Here is a 16,392-nt window from a genome sequence, read left to right on the forward strand (position 1 = left end):
TTAGTTTTGGTAAATTACTGCACATGCACGTGTAACCTTCCTTATCAACAAATCCAAAATAACCAAAGCAAGCGAAGTTTAATTTTGGTAAATTACTCTAACAAGATAAAAGGCTTCGTAAGTAAGTAAGTAAGTACTCTAACAACCAATAGACTGACTAGTAAACAACTTGTTTGCTAACAAATTCGATTGAAGTGTTTTTATTCCCTATTGCTTGACCTTTAAATCATATCTGACCAATAGCACAAGGGAATGAACACCAAAATAGCATAAATTATATATGCTAATTTAGGGCCATTGCAACAAATTCGGGGACTGGTGAGAGACTCCATATAAATGAAAAGTTTGAGTAATCACGCTTAGAGAACTCTCAATTAATGTGTTTGATATACTAGTCACAGTAAAAAACGATTAGATCGGTAGACAATCCTCCTGGGACCCAACCACATTATTAGATATTATTAACATGTCTTCTTATCAGTTCGAAGCAACAAAATCAACAACCTAATACTAACATGCAACATGAAAGCGCTTTTGGTTCGTTGCACACTGATTGAACAACACAATATGATTACTCCCATCATATGCAAACCCAAAAACTGCCAAATAATCTAATCAAACATGGATTAATAACAGATATGGATGCTACCCTGTTTTTCTGCAGAGTTAGTGGTTGTCTCAAGAGAAAGAAATGATGGAGAAGTTGCAAGGTTACTAAAAACAATAATCCAACAAGCGTCATCGAGTCAGAAAATGAGTAAACAAACAGGAAGTGTTGTCTCAAAATGTGGCATCGACGAACATGGTGTCGGTGCGGGGACGACACCTATGGGATCACGAGAATCCCTACTACGTTTGCGGGGCGCGGGGTTGCGAGAAGGGCGGATCGAACAAATAGCACACGAGTTCTTTATCCAGGTTCAGGCCGTGAGGATGCGTAAAACCCTACTCCTGCTCTGGTGGTTTGTTTATCTGTGTTCTCAGGCTAGCAATGGGACGTGAAGAGCTCCAAAAAGTCGAATCCCCCTCCTGGTCACCTTGGGCCTCCTTTTATAGGGAAAGGGGTTGCCACAGTGGCACACAGGAGGTGGAAAGGGCACAGTGATACGAGTTTATCCCTCGCATTACATGACAAGGTGCATTTAATGCGTCTTGCTTAGGTGTCCTTGCTTTATCGGGGACGGGGGAGAACCCAGTCTTGTCCGTCGCCGCTCCCTTTCGCGTCGACACGCGCCCTGGCCAGCGGTGCCCGTGGCGCCATGTAGGCAGGCAGGCAGCTGAGGTGGCGCAGCAGTGGGTCTCCATGAAGATCTGCCCGCCGCCACGCAGGTGCCTGCCCAACTGGTTGGGTCGGCAGCTGCATGCGAACGGTGGTAGAGGTTGGAATTGGCGTGGGCCTGATGGTGGCCCTACGGGTGTCCTTGGCAAGGGCCTCACCGTAGCCCCAACAAGGGTCTTGCCGGGGCCCAGGCAAGGGTCTTGCCGTGGTGCCTGCTGTCGTTCCCGGCAAGGCTCTTGTTGGGGGCCTTGTGGTCCTCCTTGGCTGGGATCCTGCCAAGGGTCGTCATCTTCTATAGTGTATATCTGATCTTGAATGTCTTCACAAAGATCTGCATGCCACCATGGGGATGTCCCCCGAATCCTTGCCCCACGGGGGCGGTGGACTCAAGGGTGACTCGCTCCGTAGGTGTCGGGCGAGCTTCCACGGCAGGGGTCTTGCCGGGTTTGCTAAAACCGTCCCCCGGCAAGGATCTTGCCGGGGGAGTCTGCTTCGTCCCCTTTGCTCTTTGTGGTCTTGGTCTTGGCGTCGTTCCGCTCCTTTCGAGCTTCGGCCTTACCTTGGCTCACCTCCCTTGCCTTGCCGGTGCGGTGGTGTCCGTGGCTCGGACTGCCCGTGCACAGTTATAGGGGTACAAAAAGTGTACCCCTCCCTTTTTGTACACCGACAGGAGCCCCCGGGCCTGGGCCACACGTAAGCGCAATCGCGTCGTTCGGCTAGGCCCAAAAATGGTGCGCGGGCAGGCAGGGTAGTTTTTACCGTGGTAAGTTTCTTCGCGCGCTGCGCTTCCCATGCCTCCCGCGTGTGGCTCGGCGTGGGGAGGCGTGCGTGACATGGGCGGCATGCGTGGGGCTGAGCTCTGTGCACATGCGTCACGTCGTAGTAAAAGGGGGCGGTTCGCGCCTTCCCCATAAACGGAGGGAGGCGTGGAGGCTCGACCCATTTACTGAACGGGGCCGGGGCGTGGTCTTAAGGCGTCCACTCCCCATGATCACGGGGTGGGGAGAGGTCGCCTCACCCGTCGCCTCGGTCCCGCATGCCCGCCACGTGGTTCTCATGCGCTCGGGGTGGCGAACGGTGGAGGCGAGAAACCGGGCTGTCGCGGGCCAGGGAAGCAGGTTGGTCTCAGTCCCCTGCGCCTTTCGCGTCTCGATTGGCTGAGTGGGGCGGCCGAGCCCCCACCCCGGCTCTTTATAAAGAGCGGGGGGGATGGCGTCCTGCACTCTTCCATCTCCTCCTTCCCTCAGCTTCCGCCTCCCCCCCCTCCCTCCATCCGCCATGGAGAGAGGGAATCCTGGCTCTTCAACGGTGGCGGCGAGGGGTCGCCGCTTGACAAGGCGTCCTTCCTTCTCCTTCACCCGCGGTGGCAGAGCCAGCCGCGAGGGGAAGGGGGAGGGGGCGAGGCCGCGGGCAAGGCCGTGGGCGAGGCCGAGGCGCTCAGGGAAGAGGAGAACGGGGCGGCGCGCCGGTCTTGCCTCCGCCAGTAGTTCCTCCCCCCATGGAGGGCCATGTCAGGGATGACCCTTGCGAGTTCTTCGTCACACTACAAGAAAATTGACATACTGTGACGAAAATCCTCATGACGATGGTGGACAACGTCACTGGAATACCTAATGTGTGATGTTTCATAGGTGGCGTCACTGATAACCGTGAATTTGTGACGATTAATGTCACAAAATTGCCTCGACCGTTGAGTGCTACGTGGTTGCCAATTTCTATGACAATTTGTTAATTTCCATGATGAATTATTAGTGTCATCGAATATTACGAATATGTGACGCTCATTTTTTTTGTCATGTAAAGTCTAGCAGTGGGTCCCACCACAGCTGTTTCATAGCTTATTGAATGGTACGACCCACGTGTGAGTGTTGACAACATGGCGTGCCTTGTTTCTTCTAAAGCAATTGGGCGATGTAGTCATTTTGTTCTATCCAATATAAACAGGTAGTGGCCGTGAAGAAAATTTATACAGACGATCGTAAGGTGATGCATACGGCAGTGCAATTGTTTGGTTCTATCTCAAAGTAAAAATGTGGCTAGGAAAAAGAAGTTATTGTGTATCATGGATAGGAACAGTATAGGACCAATTGTAGGGTGATTGATTAGTGTGTTACTGTCCGATTAAAATTAAGTTGGGTATTGACCCCTTGACATCATGTCGACTTGTACTGTTGTACATGCCACTGCGAACGATGGGTCATGATTACCGAACTCTTTACATTAGGTCTATTTGTGAGTTATATATTTTAATAATAATTTAATGTTTATTTTAAATCAAATGAATTATACGGAGTATATGATATTTAGTGGAAATTAAATTCTGAAAAAAAAATCTCCACCTTTTCTTGATAAATAAATAAAAAATCTCTCCACCTAAGAAACTCTTTTTGCTCCAGGAAAAAATATTTTCCCTCCATGTATCTCAAGTTTTTCCAGCATCCACCTTGTTTCCCACCCGTCAAAGACCCGGCCAAATTTCCTGCTTCTATTTCACCCGCGAAGAGCCACGGCCTACCCCACGTTTCTTCTTTAGATTAGATTCAATTGCCTCTGTTCTCGCCACGAAAGCGGCGATCGGCGCCGCCAAGATTGGGGGAGGCCGCCCCGCCGACCGAGTTCGGATCGACCAAATCAATCAGCCCTGCGAATAGTCTGCTCTCTTCTCCCCCAGATTACAACGTTCGGCGACGGAAGATTGGAGGAGGCCGCCCCACCGGCCGGGCTCGGATCCACCGCATCAACCCGCCCCGGGAGCACCCGGGTCTCTTTCCCCCGGATTGCAACAACCGACCATGACTATCGGTATTTATCTCGTCCCGCCCTCCTCATCCCGTCGGCCTTAATGTTCAGTGATTAGGGTTCATGCATACTACTACTCATCCTGCCCTCCACGTTAGTTAGGATGCCACAACCCGCTGTGGTAAAAATGCCTGAACCTCCTCCTAGATTTCTTGCTTTCTTTCCCCAAATAAAAAATTCATAGGAAGGACTCTTGCTTGTTGCATGTCCTAAATCCTAACTCACGGGTTAGGTCCAACCTGATGCTGAGTTATCTCTGTTTGGGAATATTCTAAACCCTATGCCTTTTCTATTCATCATAATTTGTTAAACATATAAATTATCTCATGGAGAACTTTAATTGACATCCTGTTGATAGGTACGTGCAAAACTGCAGTACTGAACATGGTTTTGCATTTGCTAGAGCCAGCTATGCTAAAACGTACTGAACCTAAATATATGCTACTGCAATACAGTCGGTCGTTATCCAAAATTCAGTTAGCTCACATGCAGGACCTTAGTTGTGAGATTTCAGTCAACTATGCAGTACAGTTGGCCGTTATTCGAAATTCAATTAACCATCTGATGTACCCTGCCATAATAACAAAACTAAATCCGCTTGATCTGTTGTACAATCCACGCATTCATATAGCTCGGTAATATGTGTTGACATTCATATATATAACACAGTGCATGCTAGTTTTCTAAGAAAGCTTCCAAAGCCTCGTACAGTAATGTCTTTGGGGTGAATAGCTCCCATGCGACGTCGTTGGTGTGAACTGTCTCTCATGCGACGTCGTTGGCTGTAATAGCTTGCATGCGACATCTTCGTTGGAAAAAATAGCTCCCATGCGACACACCATTTACGCGACTAGTTGGCTGTCCGTTAGGCTGAGATTTGGTTAGGACACTGGGGGTTATGTGCTCTGACTGGTGGGGTCCACCTATGGCCACGTAGTCAAGAGTCAACCGTCCACGACTCGACCGGTGACTGTGTGACCGTGCTCGACTCGCCCGTGCTGGACTGGGCGAGCGGCGCCACCGTAAGCATCTTCTCCGGCAGTGGTTTCTTCTCCGCAGTGGTGGAGCGCAGTTCTCGGCAGCGGCAGAGCTATTGCGAGGTGAGCCCGAAACCCTAGTCCCACTCCCCAGAACTTTGAGGGATCTGTGGCCTCATGCTGCCCTCTGTTTCTTGGCGATTTAGAATCGGGCTCCATTGGATCCGGGGGTTGTTTCTTCTCCGCGGCCCGGTGGTGGAGCGCCTATCCCTGCAGCGGCTCTTGCGAGTGAGTATTTTCCAAACACTACTCCCATTCCACTGAATTTTGAATAAATCTGTGGCCTCATGCTGCCCCTGTTGCTTGATTGGATAGGAGATGGAGCGAGGGCTAGATGAGATGGAGCGAGGAGACGGGCTGCCCCGAGGAGACAGTGCTTCAAATCGGTAATGCCACCCTCTTTTCTTGGCGATTTAGAATTGAACTCGATTTGGTAGTGACTGCCGCCGCTGCCTGCCATTGACAAAACAGGGGAGGTTCAGGTTCTGCCACCACATTCGCAATTATAGTGGAATTTTTTCCCTGTAAAGCCAAGCTCAGTGATGGCAGTGTCCAAGACATTGATAGAGATACCACCGTGAGGTTGGATGTCGATTTTGCAGATGTTGATCCCCAGGAATTGGAGATCATGAAGGAGAAGGCCGTGGGCAATTTGGTGGAGAGAATTGGGGAGAGTATTGTTTGGGGTCTAGAACAAGAGGTATCTCTGCAACGTTTCGATAACTATAATGGTGAATATGTGAGAATTGAAGATGGAGAATCCATGGTTGCTGAAATTGATCAGCAAGGAGGATGGGCAAGCAAACAAGTAACATTTTATGCAGAGCTAATTGATCTGCAAACTCATTCCAGAGTTGGTTATGTGCCATCAAAGATGGCTGCACAGATGGAAGATGATGAGTGGGTTTCACAAAAGAAGATGTTGGCATTGTTGACTGAACCGACTATAGTAGCTGAAGATACTGGGATTGATGCAGATGGAGAGGAGGGAACCCATGGTGCTAGGAAGATTGTTGTTGACTGGAATGTAGTAGAGTTGAATGAAAAAACAGATTTGGTCATTACACCAATATCTGACATTGATATGGCCGAAATGTTTAGCATTCAAGTTGATGACAAAGATAAGGAGAAGGATGACAGTTCTTTGCCAGCTGAAGGTAACACAGGCCCTAGAAATGCAAATGAGGATGAAGAACACCTGATGAGAGAGGCTATAGATGATGTGGATGATGCAGATGATAATGAGCTGGTTTGTTTGTATGACAAAGAGAACCCAGTTATTGAGGTGGGAAAGTTGTGGCCAAGCATGAAGGAGTTTAGGATGTCTTTCAGGACCTATGCAGTGAAAAAAGAGTTTGATGCCAAGACTATGTGGACTGATCGAAAGAAATTTTATGCTCGGTGTAAATGTTATGATGGTGATGGCAATCCTTGCAAATGGTACTTGTCTGCCAGACTACAACCTGATGGAAGTACAGTAAGGGTAAATCAAATACCACACCAGCATACATGTATGACCACTTCACAGAGAGTTTCAAAGATGACATCACAACTTTGGGTTACAGAGAAGATTACTCCTATTTGAGCCAAGACTCCAAACACTACTGCAAAGAGGCTTAAAGTTGACTTGGAGAAGTTGTACCCCATCCAGCTGCAATATACCACAGTGTGGAAAGCAAAACAAAGGGCCATGAAATCATTGTATGGTGACTGGGCAAATACATTTAGGATGTTGTATAGTTTTAAAGCAGAGGTGGAGAAGAGGTCACCTGGGAGTGTGGTGGAGATAGATACAGAGGTAACAGAGGATGGCAAGGTTTTATTCAGCAAGTTTTTTATGTGTTTGAAGCCTTGCATAGATGGATTCAAAGCAGGTTGTCGTCCATATTTGAGCATAGACTCATCTTTTTTGACTGGAAAGTGGAATGGTCAGTTGGCTGCATGCAATGCTCTAGATGGACACAACTGGATGTTCCCAATTGCAATAGGAATGTTTCAATCAGAGACAGAGGCATCATGGATATGGTTCATGATGCAACTGAAAAGATGCATAGGGCCAGTTTCTCCTTTGGCCATCCACACAGATGCATGTAAAGGGTTGGAAAATGCAGTAAAAAGTGTTTTCCCCCATGCTGAGCAGAGGGAGTGCTTTGGACATATGTGGATGAATCTGATAAAAAAATTCAGAGGAGATGAATTTGGGCGCATGTGGCCAGCAGCAAGATCCTACACCAGACAGACACATTCCTATCACCTTGGTAAGATATTGGCATCATGTAGTAATAATGAATTTGCTTCATGGTTGAACACCCACCATTCTCTGTTGTGGTATAGATCAGGTTTTAATACTGCCATAAAATGTGATCATATCAATAACAACTTGGCAGAAAGTTTTAACAACAAAGTGAAGCATTTGAAAGACTTGCCTGTGCATGACATGGTGGACCAAATAAGGATCATGATCATGCGTTTGTGGGAGTTGAGAGGAAAAATTGCTAATATTTTGGAAGGGGACAAGCTTCCAGCAGTGGTACAACAGGTGGTCAACAGGAGTAGAAATCTTTCACATCTATCTGTTGAGAAATCTTTCTTGTGGGGTGCTGAAGTTAGAGATACAAAGAGTGGCAAGAGGCATGTGGTAAATACTGAGTTGCATGAGTGCACTTGCCAAGAGTGGCAACACATTGGAAAACCATGTGAGCATTCCATACTTTTTTGGCATCTAAACCCAGGTTAAATATGCACCCATATTTGCATGAGTATTATTCAGTACAAAAATTCAAAGCTGCATATGCAAGTCCAATTCCTGCACTGACTGACCAATCTCAGTGGCCTGAGGTGGAAATAGAATTTACCTTGTGTCCCCCTGTCACTAGAAGAAAGGCTGGGAGGCCTAAACAGAGCAGATTTAAAGCTTGGTTTGAGAAAGGTGGTTGTAGTAAGAAGGGGAAAAAGGAAAAGGAAAAGAATGATAAGCCCAAAAGGGATCAAAAAGGTAACAAAAATAGGTGCAAGTTGTATGAGGTACTTGGGCACATAATTGGTTCATCCAAGTGCATCTACACTCCTCGGAGGCCAAAGTATGTTTATGTTACTGTTTTTGCAAGTTATTGATTTTGCTACTTGTTCTAGTATCTAACCAAGTCAAATGCTTTATTTTTTAGGAGGAAGCGTGCAGAAAAAGCCCCACCGCTTGTTGTTGAACAATGCTGGCCAGTGAAAAAAGCAAGACTCAGTGGCTATAGAAGGAAGAGCACTAAGCAGATAATGTTTGGTGACAAAGATATGGAGCTAACTGAAACTGTTACTGCTGAACATGAGCTAAGTGTTTGTGTTTTGGACGATGTGATGCATACTGAATCTGTTTTGCAGACGTTAGGGCAATCTGAAACTGTTGCAGATGAAGCAACTGTTGTGCTGCCATTCGAATCTGCTTTGACAACTGTGTTGCCATGTTTGGAGGTTGTGCTGCCAAGTGTTGAGTTGCAAACTGAAGTAGTTGAACAATGTGTGCCATCTACTCAATCTGCAGAAGTGCAAACTGAAGAAGTGAGACATGGTCAGGTGCAAAAGTTGAGGGGGCCTAGTGGAGTTTGCAAGGGGCCAAAAAGCAAGAGCATCAGCATCAACAAACTATGCGCCGTAGAACCAAACGGTGGAAAAAAGCAGAAGAAATCGAGTGGTAGAAAGAAGCAAAAGAAATAGAGTCGAAATCATTCAAATTTGATGTGAAAACTTAAGTTTGTTGTCATTTGATGTGAAAACTTATGTTCTTTCATGTGATAACTTATGTGCTATGATGTTGATTTGACTTGAAATAAAATTCAAATTTGAACCGATATTCAAATTTGAACCTATCTCCAATATTTTTGAGTTCATTTGTTTGTTCTGTGATGTTGCATCGTTTTATGTACTACTATGCACTTTAGTTCATAAATCCAACCCTTTTTGTGAATTCCAACTCATAGTCACGGACAATGTTGTCCAAACAGGCTCCAAAGTAAGGGAAAACGGCCCCATTTTTAAGCAAGTTTTTTTCGACCTTCTCAAAATCACCCAAAAAAGATTTTCTTAGCTTATATTATACCTCTATAGGATCAATACGAAGTCTCACCTTTCTTTGAATAAGTATTCATATTATTTAATTTATTTTTGAAAAAACACCCTTTAATACAAAGTTAGCAATAAAACAAGTTTAAAAATTTTAAATGCAAAAATAACTTCAGATCCTCCTTAGTCACTCTAAAATGAAGCTAAGGTGATGTTTTTGATTTTTTTGCATTTTCAAAACCTCAAACCCTCTTCTCACTCCTGTGAACTCCATGCAACCTGAGTCGAGATAGTCCAATTTGTGAAGGTTTTTTCAGGCAAAGATCATTAGATCAAGTTTATCATTTTATATCATAACTATGTAACATAAAAAGGCTATATGCGCAGGTTTTTCATTTTTTAGATTTTTTTTGAATTAGTTATACACATTTGAATGTTCGGTCAAACCTTTCAAAACCCCGTTGACTGCCTCCAAACCCCATGTAACCCTAGCGCCAAACGTCCACCGTCGATCTAACCCTAACGCCAAACTGCGGCCGTCGGATAGGCCTTCTAGAAGGATTCCGTGGGGGCGATCCGTGGGCTCCAATCTGATTGGCCACCGTTTTTTCTCTCTGACGAACAGATAACGTTGAGCGGGGGATCATCTAAGTGACCGTTGGGCCGAGCGGATCGGGCCCGGCAGAGCCTGGCGTGCGTGCGCACGGCCGTCGAGAGGGGGATGGGCTGCATGCGAGAGGGTCAATGACATGTGGGCCATCCCTGTCCCATGCATGCCATGCAACGTCGCAGCCAAGCTATTCTTTGCTCGTGAACACCTAGCCCGCCATTGCATGCACGCATCGACGCAGTAAAGCACGGCAGGGGCGCAGCGTATAGGTATGTCGCATCTAAGCTATTTTAACAAATGCATGTTTGAACGAGACGGACGCGTCGGTGGTGCAGATGTGGCGCAGCTCCTTTTTCAGTGTCACGCGCGGATGAACGGGCCTGTTTCCCACGCGGCGTCACCGCCGATGCAAGTGCACGAAACGATGCAACTCGCCTGGATGCTCTGGCCGCCGTTTTTTGAATTAATGCCCGCAATTACTTATGCCAGTGCGAACGGAGAAGAGAAAACGATCCAGAAGGCACCGTGTACACATTGACCACAGCTGCAATGCGGCCATAAAAGGGCACCATTTCCTCATCCTCTCACACTCATCTCTCAAGCCTCCTCCCCTTCTTCTCTCAAGCCTCCTCCCCTTCTTCTTTTCGAGCCAAATCCACCACTCGAGCCACCATGCAGTTCAACGGCCCTACCTACCGTCGCCCTCGCACCGTGCCGGAGAGGCAGTACCCGGCCGGAGTCGTCGTCGAGAATAGCCTGAGGGTGTGGGCCATTTCTAGGTGGAGGGGCCCTAGAGAGTTGGCTCGCTTCTTCCTCCAAGCCGGCTACCGCCACCTCCCTCCGGGCACTCCGCCCATGTTCCACCTCCACGAGCAGTACGATGGCAACGCCAACGGCCTCGTCATCGGCCTCCACGTCACCTTCACCAACCCCTACGATGCTCACCACCTCCTCGGCCAGGTGTTCTGGTGTGGATGCGAGTTTATCGCGTTCACGACCTACAACATCTTCACCAACTTCCACCACATCTTCCCTCACCCAACGGCATGCACAGCCTCCCCTACCAGATGCCGGAGAACGACGAGTGAGGGGCCCAAGGAGGAGGGGCCAAGGAGTGGCAAGGAGGAGGGGCCAAGGAGTTGTTCAAGTGCGAGTCTTCTATCTATGTAGTTTGTGTTTGTGTTGGTTCGGGTGTGTGTGCCCGTGTCTTCTATATATCTAGTTTTAATTATTTTACTTTCATGTTTTATGAACTATATGTAGTGGGGGGATGCCCCTCTATATGTTCTATCTATCTATGCTACTAGGGTACCCGATGCCCCTCTATCTATCTATATGTTTTTTCGGTCCTAAAGTTTCCCCATTGCATTTTATTTATGTGGCCATGTGTACTAAAAAATGCACTAAAACATGATCCAATCATAGAAGTTGTTGTTAGCACGTGTCTAGTTAATTATCTTCCTTTTATGTTTTATGCACTATATGCAATAAAAATGGCGCTTCGTTGAAATAAACTAGAACCAAACAAATGCAACTTTTTTGTTTCACAAAGACTACAAGTTAGACTGCTAACTAGAACCAACCTTTTGTTTTAGCCGAAACAACACGGGACCCTACAATCGGACACGATAGCTTATGCATAAAAATAGCTCAAATAATTATCAGATGAGTTATCTAAAAAAAGGTGAAGGCAGGAAACTTAAAATTTGTAAAATAACCTAAAGCCGAAAAGATATATTGATGTCAATGACCGTGTGCACTTTTTTTGCACTAGCTACACTTCTTTTATCAACGGGCCTGGGTATGTTCTATTCGGCCTGGGCCCTGCGTAACTTCTATATGGGCCTGGCCTTTTCGGGCAACTGTGGGACGAATTTTTTTTCTTTTTCTCCCTCTACCACTGAAACTGAAACTGATGACTAACTGAAGAACTGAAAAAACAAAACAGAGTAAAGAAGACATGCCGAATTTGTACAACGCAACACTTTTATTCAAATGTACATATCATTACGATTACAAATGATGCCCAATCTATTCACTTACGACTAATTATCATCACATAAACAAATGCGAGACCAATTACACAAACATAAAAAAATGCGGCCATCAGTCCCATCAAATTGCCCTGCTTCTGCAATTCGATGAGTTTCTTCATCTGCTTGTTCAGCTTCTTCAGCTCTGCCGTCACTCCTGCATCCCCCACAGTAGCACCAATGGAAGGGCAGGCGCCCCCGATGGAATTGCCAGATCCAGGGGCCCCGGATCCAGATGCGCCCGATCCAAACTTGCCCAACTTCTCCGCCTCCAACGGTAAATCGAGCTCCCCTGATGCACCCTCCAGTTGAATCCGCTCTATGTACTCATCTAGCCACTCAAAATGGGTGCATTGCTTCAATTTCGGAAATCGGAAAGATGAACCCTAAATCCCAAATCCGATGGGGAAAAATGGGCAAATATGAAATTGGGAGATAAAAACCAAAATTGGCATATTGAGAAGTAAAATCTCACCTTTCCCTGCTCTGGTTTGCTCTCGCATTTCACGAATTCCCGCCCAAGGTTGCCATTCTTGTCGGTCGGCTCGGTGTCCTCTTGTACCAATGCTGACCTGGATAAGTTAGTGGGTCCCACGCTGTGGGTCCCGCTCACCTGACCAATGCTGAGTTGGATAAGTTAGTGGGTCCCATGCTGTGGGTCCCGCTCACCTGATTCGAGTTTTAAACATGTGTCTTTGGATTAGGCAGCAGTGTCGCACGGGAGCTATTTTTTCCAACGAAGATGTCGCATGAGAGCGATTACAACCAACTACATCGCATGAGAGACAATTCACATCAACGACGTCGCATGGGAGCTATTCACCCAATGTCTTTGCCATATCAAAAAATTTAGAAGTGGTAACTACAGAGAAGCATCTATTCCAAGTTTGAGTATAAGGGAACACTTGAACTGCTTGTGAGCAGTGCTGCTTCTTTAGAACTGTTTTACACAATCTAATTTATTTTTTTCCTACAACCAATGAAAGCCAACTTTTATAACAGATAAACTGAGATGTTTATCTGTAAAAACCTGCAATCTCATCTAACCTAAGTGGCTACGTACATAAGATTCTTGTTAACTTTTATATGATATCAATTTTCCCGGCTTCATAAATTCCGAAGTCATTTGTTTTACTGGTCACCTAATTGCGTACATATCTGTACCTTTCCTTATCATGAGCATATGCACAGTAACAAAAGAAGAAAAAAACAGTGTGAAACATGTGTGTGTGTGTGTGTGTGTGTGTGAATATATAAATTCTGCCATATCGTTGACCTCAGTGTCATTTGGATTGTCCTGACTGATTGTGACACTATGTTAATTGGCGCTTTCATTCAGCTAGGCTCACAACCTCCATAACTTAGGGCTTGGCTGCGAATCGATGTACTTCAGCTTGGTTTTGGATGCTGATATATCATCATGTGCAGGTTCAGTTTAAATACACATGCATAACCTGGGATTGTAGACGATATGCTCACTGACTATAGAGAGATTCGAACCAAGGCAAGGTACATAGACATTATATTCATGAAATATGTTAACAGTCCAAGGTTCGTATATTTCAATTATTTTTTCATGGGACACGATGAGTCACTTTATGCAAAAAGTTCTCGTATGTTTCGTGTTTTCTATTTTTGCAAGACAAAAGTGCCATTTTATCATAATAGACGGGCGCCGCAATGCGCACCATCATGGTCTAGTTTACGTTACAAGCACTCCTCCATCCATATGCTTACTCACGAGTCATAGTGCAAGCAAGAATAAATGCTTTTCATTAATTTTTCTTTAACAGTTAGGTATCCTATCATTGTTATTTCAGATGAACTTTGAGATTGAAAGGGATGACAAGGTTCGGAATGATGTACGCACAAAAGTAATCCAGAAGGGTGTTCGACAATAATGCTGCAACTAAAGAAGGATTACTTCAATGGTTATACTGCTGAAGAAGTGTTATCCAATAAGCCACCTAATAGTACTTACGAGAATTGGATCAAGCACCTTCTTTTCCAGCATGGGGTATGCACCAAGATACTGTAGTTCTGGGAGCTCTCCTTCATCAGCACAGATCCGTGTTGTAGAAGAGATAATGGAACAAAATCATAGAGGTAAGAGATGTAAATCATAGGTACTTATCTTGTTTATCTTTGTGTTCTGGTTGTTTCTTTTGATAGTGAACGTAACAACTAATTTGTTTGTGAATAAGACAATCGTCTTCAGTTCCTGTAACGGAAGTTGCACTATCGAGTCCTTTGCTATCTATTTATGGTTTGATGCAAATCCAATCATCCAAAGTAACTTAAGAAATAACAAATGTTTGTAATGAGAAATGCATGGTTGTTGCTGAGGTAACACAAAGGCATGAGAATAACATCGTAAGCATGGTTTTTAATCCTGAAATCTAGTATGCTTGCTTTTCAACAAAATGATATAGGATGGTAGAGTTTGAACTAAATAAATTATTGTCCTAGCATAGTTGCTTCTTGTAACCTAGGTTACTGACTTGATATCTCATATTATTGACGATTGCTGCCTTTCAACATTGGCAAATGAAATCTAGCTCTTAGTTATACATGTTTTTAAACCATTAGAAGTCACAATTAGGTTTACCATTTCATTTGCCCATCTGCATGCTTGCCTTGACATTTAATAATGTACTCAGATTCATAGTTTGACAGATTGTAAGCTTCCTAGTGGTACTCTTATACCTTGTTAGCTTATGTGTTTTTGTCTCGTTAAGATGCAACGTTGTTGTGTTTCCTCAATTTATAGGCATCGAGAGGAGTTAGGTGCAAGACTTGAATCACAAGATAGAGAATTTGAAGAAATTCACAGGGAGCATCAAGAAGAAGCGAAAGGAGACATATAACCTAATTGGCCTTCTCTTAAGGGCTCAATCAACACCCAACAGTCCCAACCCAAACCTGACGAGTCCTGGTCCAAACCTGATGGTGCATGAAGGCCATACTGTTGTGATGGAAAGATAGTTGGAATCCCAAGACAACGCATGTGGTCCTTTAGTTATCTATAAATATTAGTTGTCTATTTAAAAGATGATTGAATATATAATATGATTTTCCTCCATTTCAATTTATAATGTGATTTGGATCTTTACTTATTTATATAACATGATGTGAATTAAATATTTACTCTCATATGCATTTGCACTAAAGTGTATTTGATAATTCATTGTGAATTTAATTTTTTATGAAGTGAATATATTTTGATGGTGTCATCTTCATCAGTATTGAAAGAAGTGACGCTAATAGTGGGATAATATGTATGCTCGGGTGTTGGTCTGACATAAAGTCAGTGACGTTGCTTCGTCATTGAATATATTATAATATGGCATATTTTATCCTAACATGTGACATTACTTGACTGTCACAGGAATAGCAAGTTGTTGACGTTCCAGAAAACGTCACTGAAGGTCCCATTTTCGGTGACATTTCTTTGCGCGTGCCGTCACTAGGAGTAATCTGTGACGGGGATTCTGTGACGATGCCTGTGACGCTCGTAATACGTCACTGAGGGGTAATTTGTGACATTATTAGCTATTCGATGACACTTTTTGGCTCGTCACGGTAGGCCACATCTCTTGTAGTGTCAGGCTGCACCGGCCGCCTCGCCGTTGTCTTCGTCTCCCGACTCCATTCGCGAGCGAGATGGAGCTGGATCCATCAGAGTCACTGCGGTTGCACATGAGGGGATGTTAGATCAGCGGTACGCGAGCTCGCGTCGACTTTCCAGCCCTTCACGTGATGTACCTTGGTCGAGGGTGGAAGACGTTCGCCCATATCCACCGCTTGACGGCGGGGCTCACCCTCCATTTCAAGCTGATGGAGGGCGGCCTCCTCTCCGTCAAGGTCTTCGGGTGCTTCGAGACTCGGGCAAGGTGCTGCGTTGAGAGCTCTTCTGATAGCGAAGACTCCTCCACGGGCGGGAGTGACGAGGAGGACAGCGGCAGCGACGACGAGGGTAGCAGGCGGTAGGATGACGGGTCCGACTACGTGTCGGGCGCCGCTCCGTGCGGCACCGGCGATCCCATCATCCGTGTCGCCGGCTTCCTGAACTTCTCGGGATCGTCTCCTTGGGCGGCTGGCTTTGGGAGGCTATGGAAGAGGAAGAGGGCGGGCAGCAAGGCCGTCAAATCGGAGTACGCGGGCACCGACGCCTTCGACGCATGCTGACGTCCTGCCGCCTCGTCTTCGAGCTCTGCTTCCGGCGCCGCCATCACCATCCAGCCTTGGGACGGTCGCTGAGATGTTCTCTTGGTGCCTCCTGCCACCCGTAGCTCGCCTAGGCGCTCCCTTTTGCCCTTTTCGCCTCCTTGACCTGCCTCCTGAGGAGAGGGACAAGAAAGGGGTTACGGGCACCTTATCTCTTTTTAGTTTGTAAGCCTTTAGGCTTTAGCTGAATTTAAAACTTGTAATCCCACCATTCATGTTTTTCATTCCCTATGGGCTGTACCTGAGTGGAATGTTCTTAATGAAAAAGGGATGCTTGCCGGGTCATTTGTTTGCCGGTAGAACCCACGACAAGGAGTAAGTCCTTGAAAGATAAACATTTCCTTGCTCGGCAACAGG

At 45.7% G+C, this 16,392-nt stretch overlaps 1 long non-coding RNA gene across 1 annotated transcript; it reads left to right on the plus strand.

Moving 5' to 3' along the window:
- Positions 1 to 3,822: 3,822 nt before the first annotated feature.
- On the plus strand, positions 3,823 to 14,973 carry LOC123040410 (uncharacterized). Its single transcript, XR_006418157.1, has 4 exons — positions 3,823 to 4,081; positions 13,237 to 13,317; positions 13,629 to 13,914; positions 14,579 to 14,973. It is a non-coding gene; the product is annotated as an uncharacterized lncRNA (long non-coding RNA).
- The last annotated feature ends 1,419 nt before the right edge of the window (positions 14,974 to 16,392 follow it).

The sequence above is a fragment of the Triticum aestivum genome, chromosome 2B (genome assembly GCF_018294505.1).
Source record: "Triticum aestivum cultivar Chinese Spring chromosome 2B, IWGSC CS RefSeq v2.1, whole genome shotgun sequence".
In the NCBI taxonomy this organism is placed as follows: Eukaryota; Viridiplantae; Streptophyta; class Magnoliopsida; order Poales; family Poaceae; genus Triticum; species Triticum aestivum.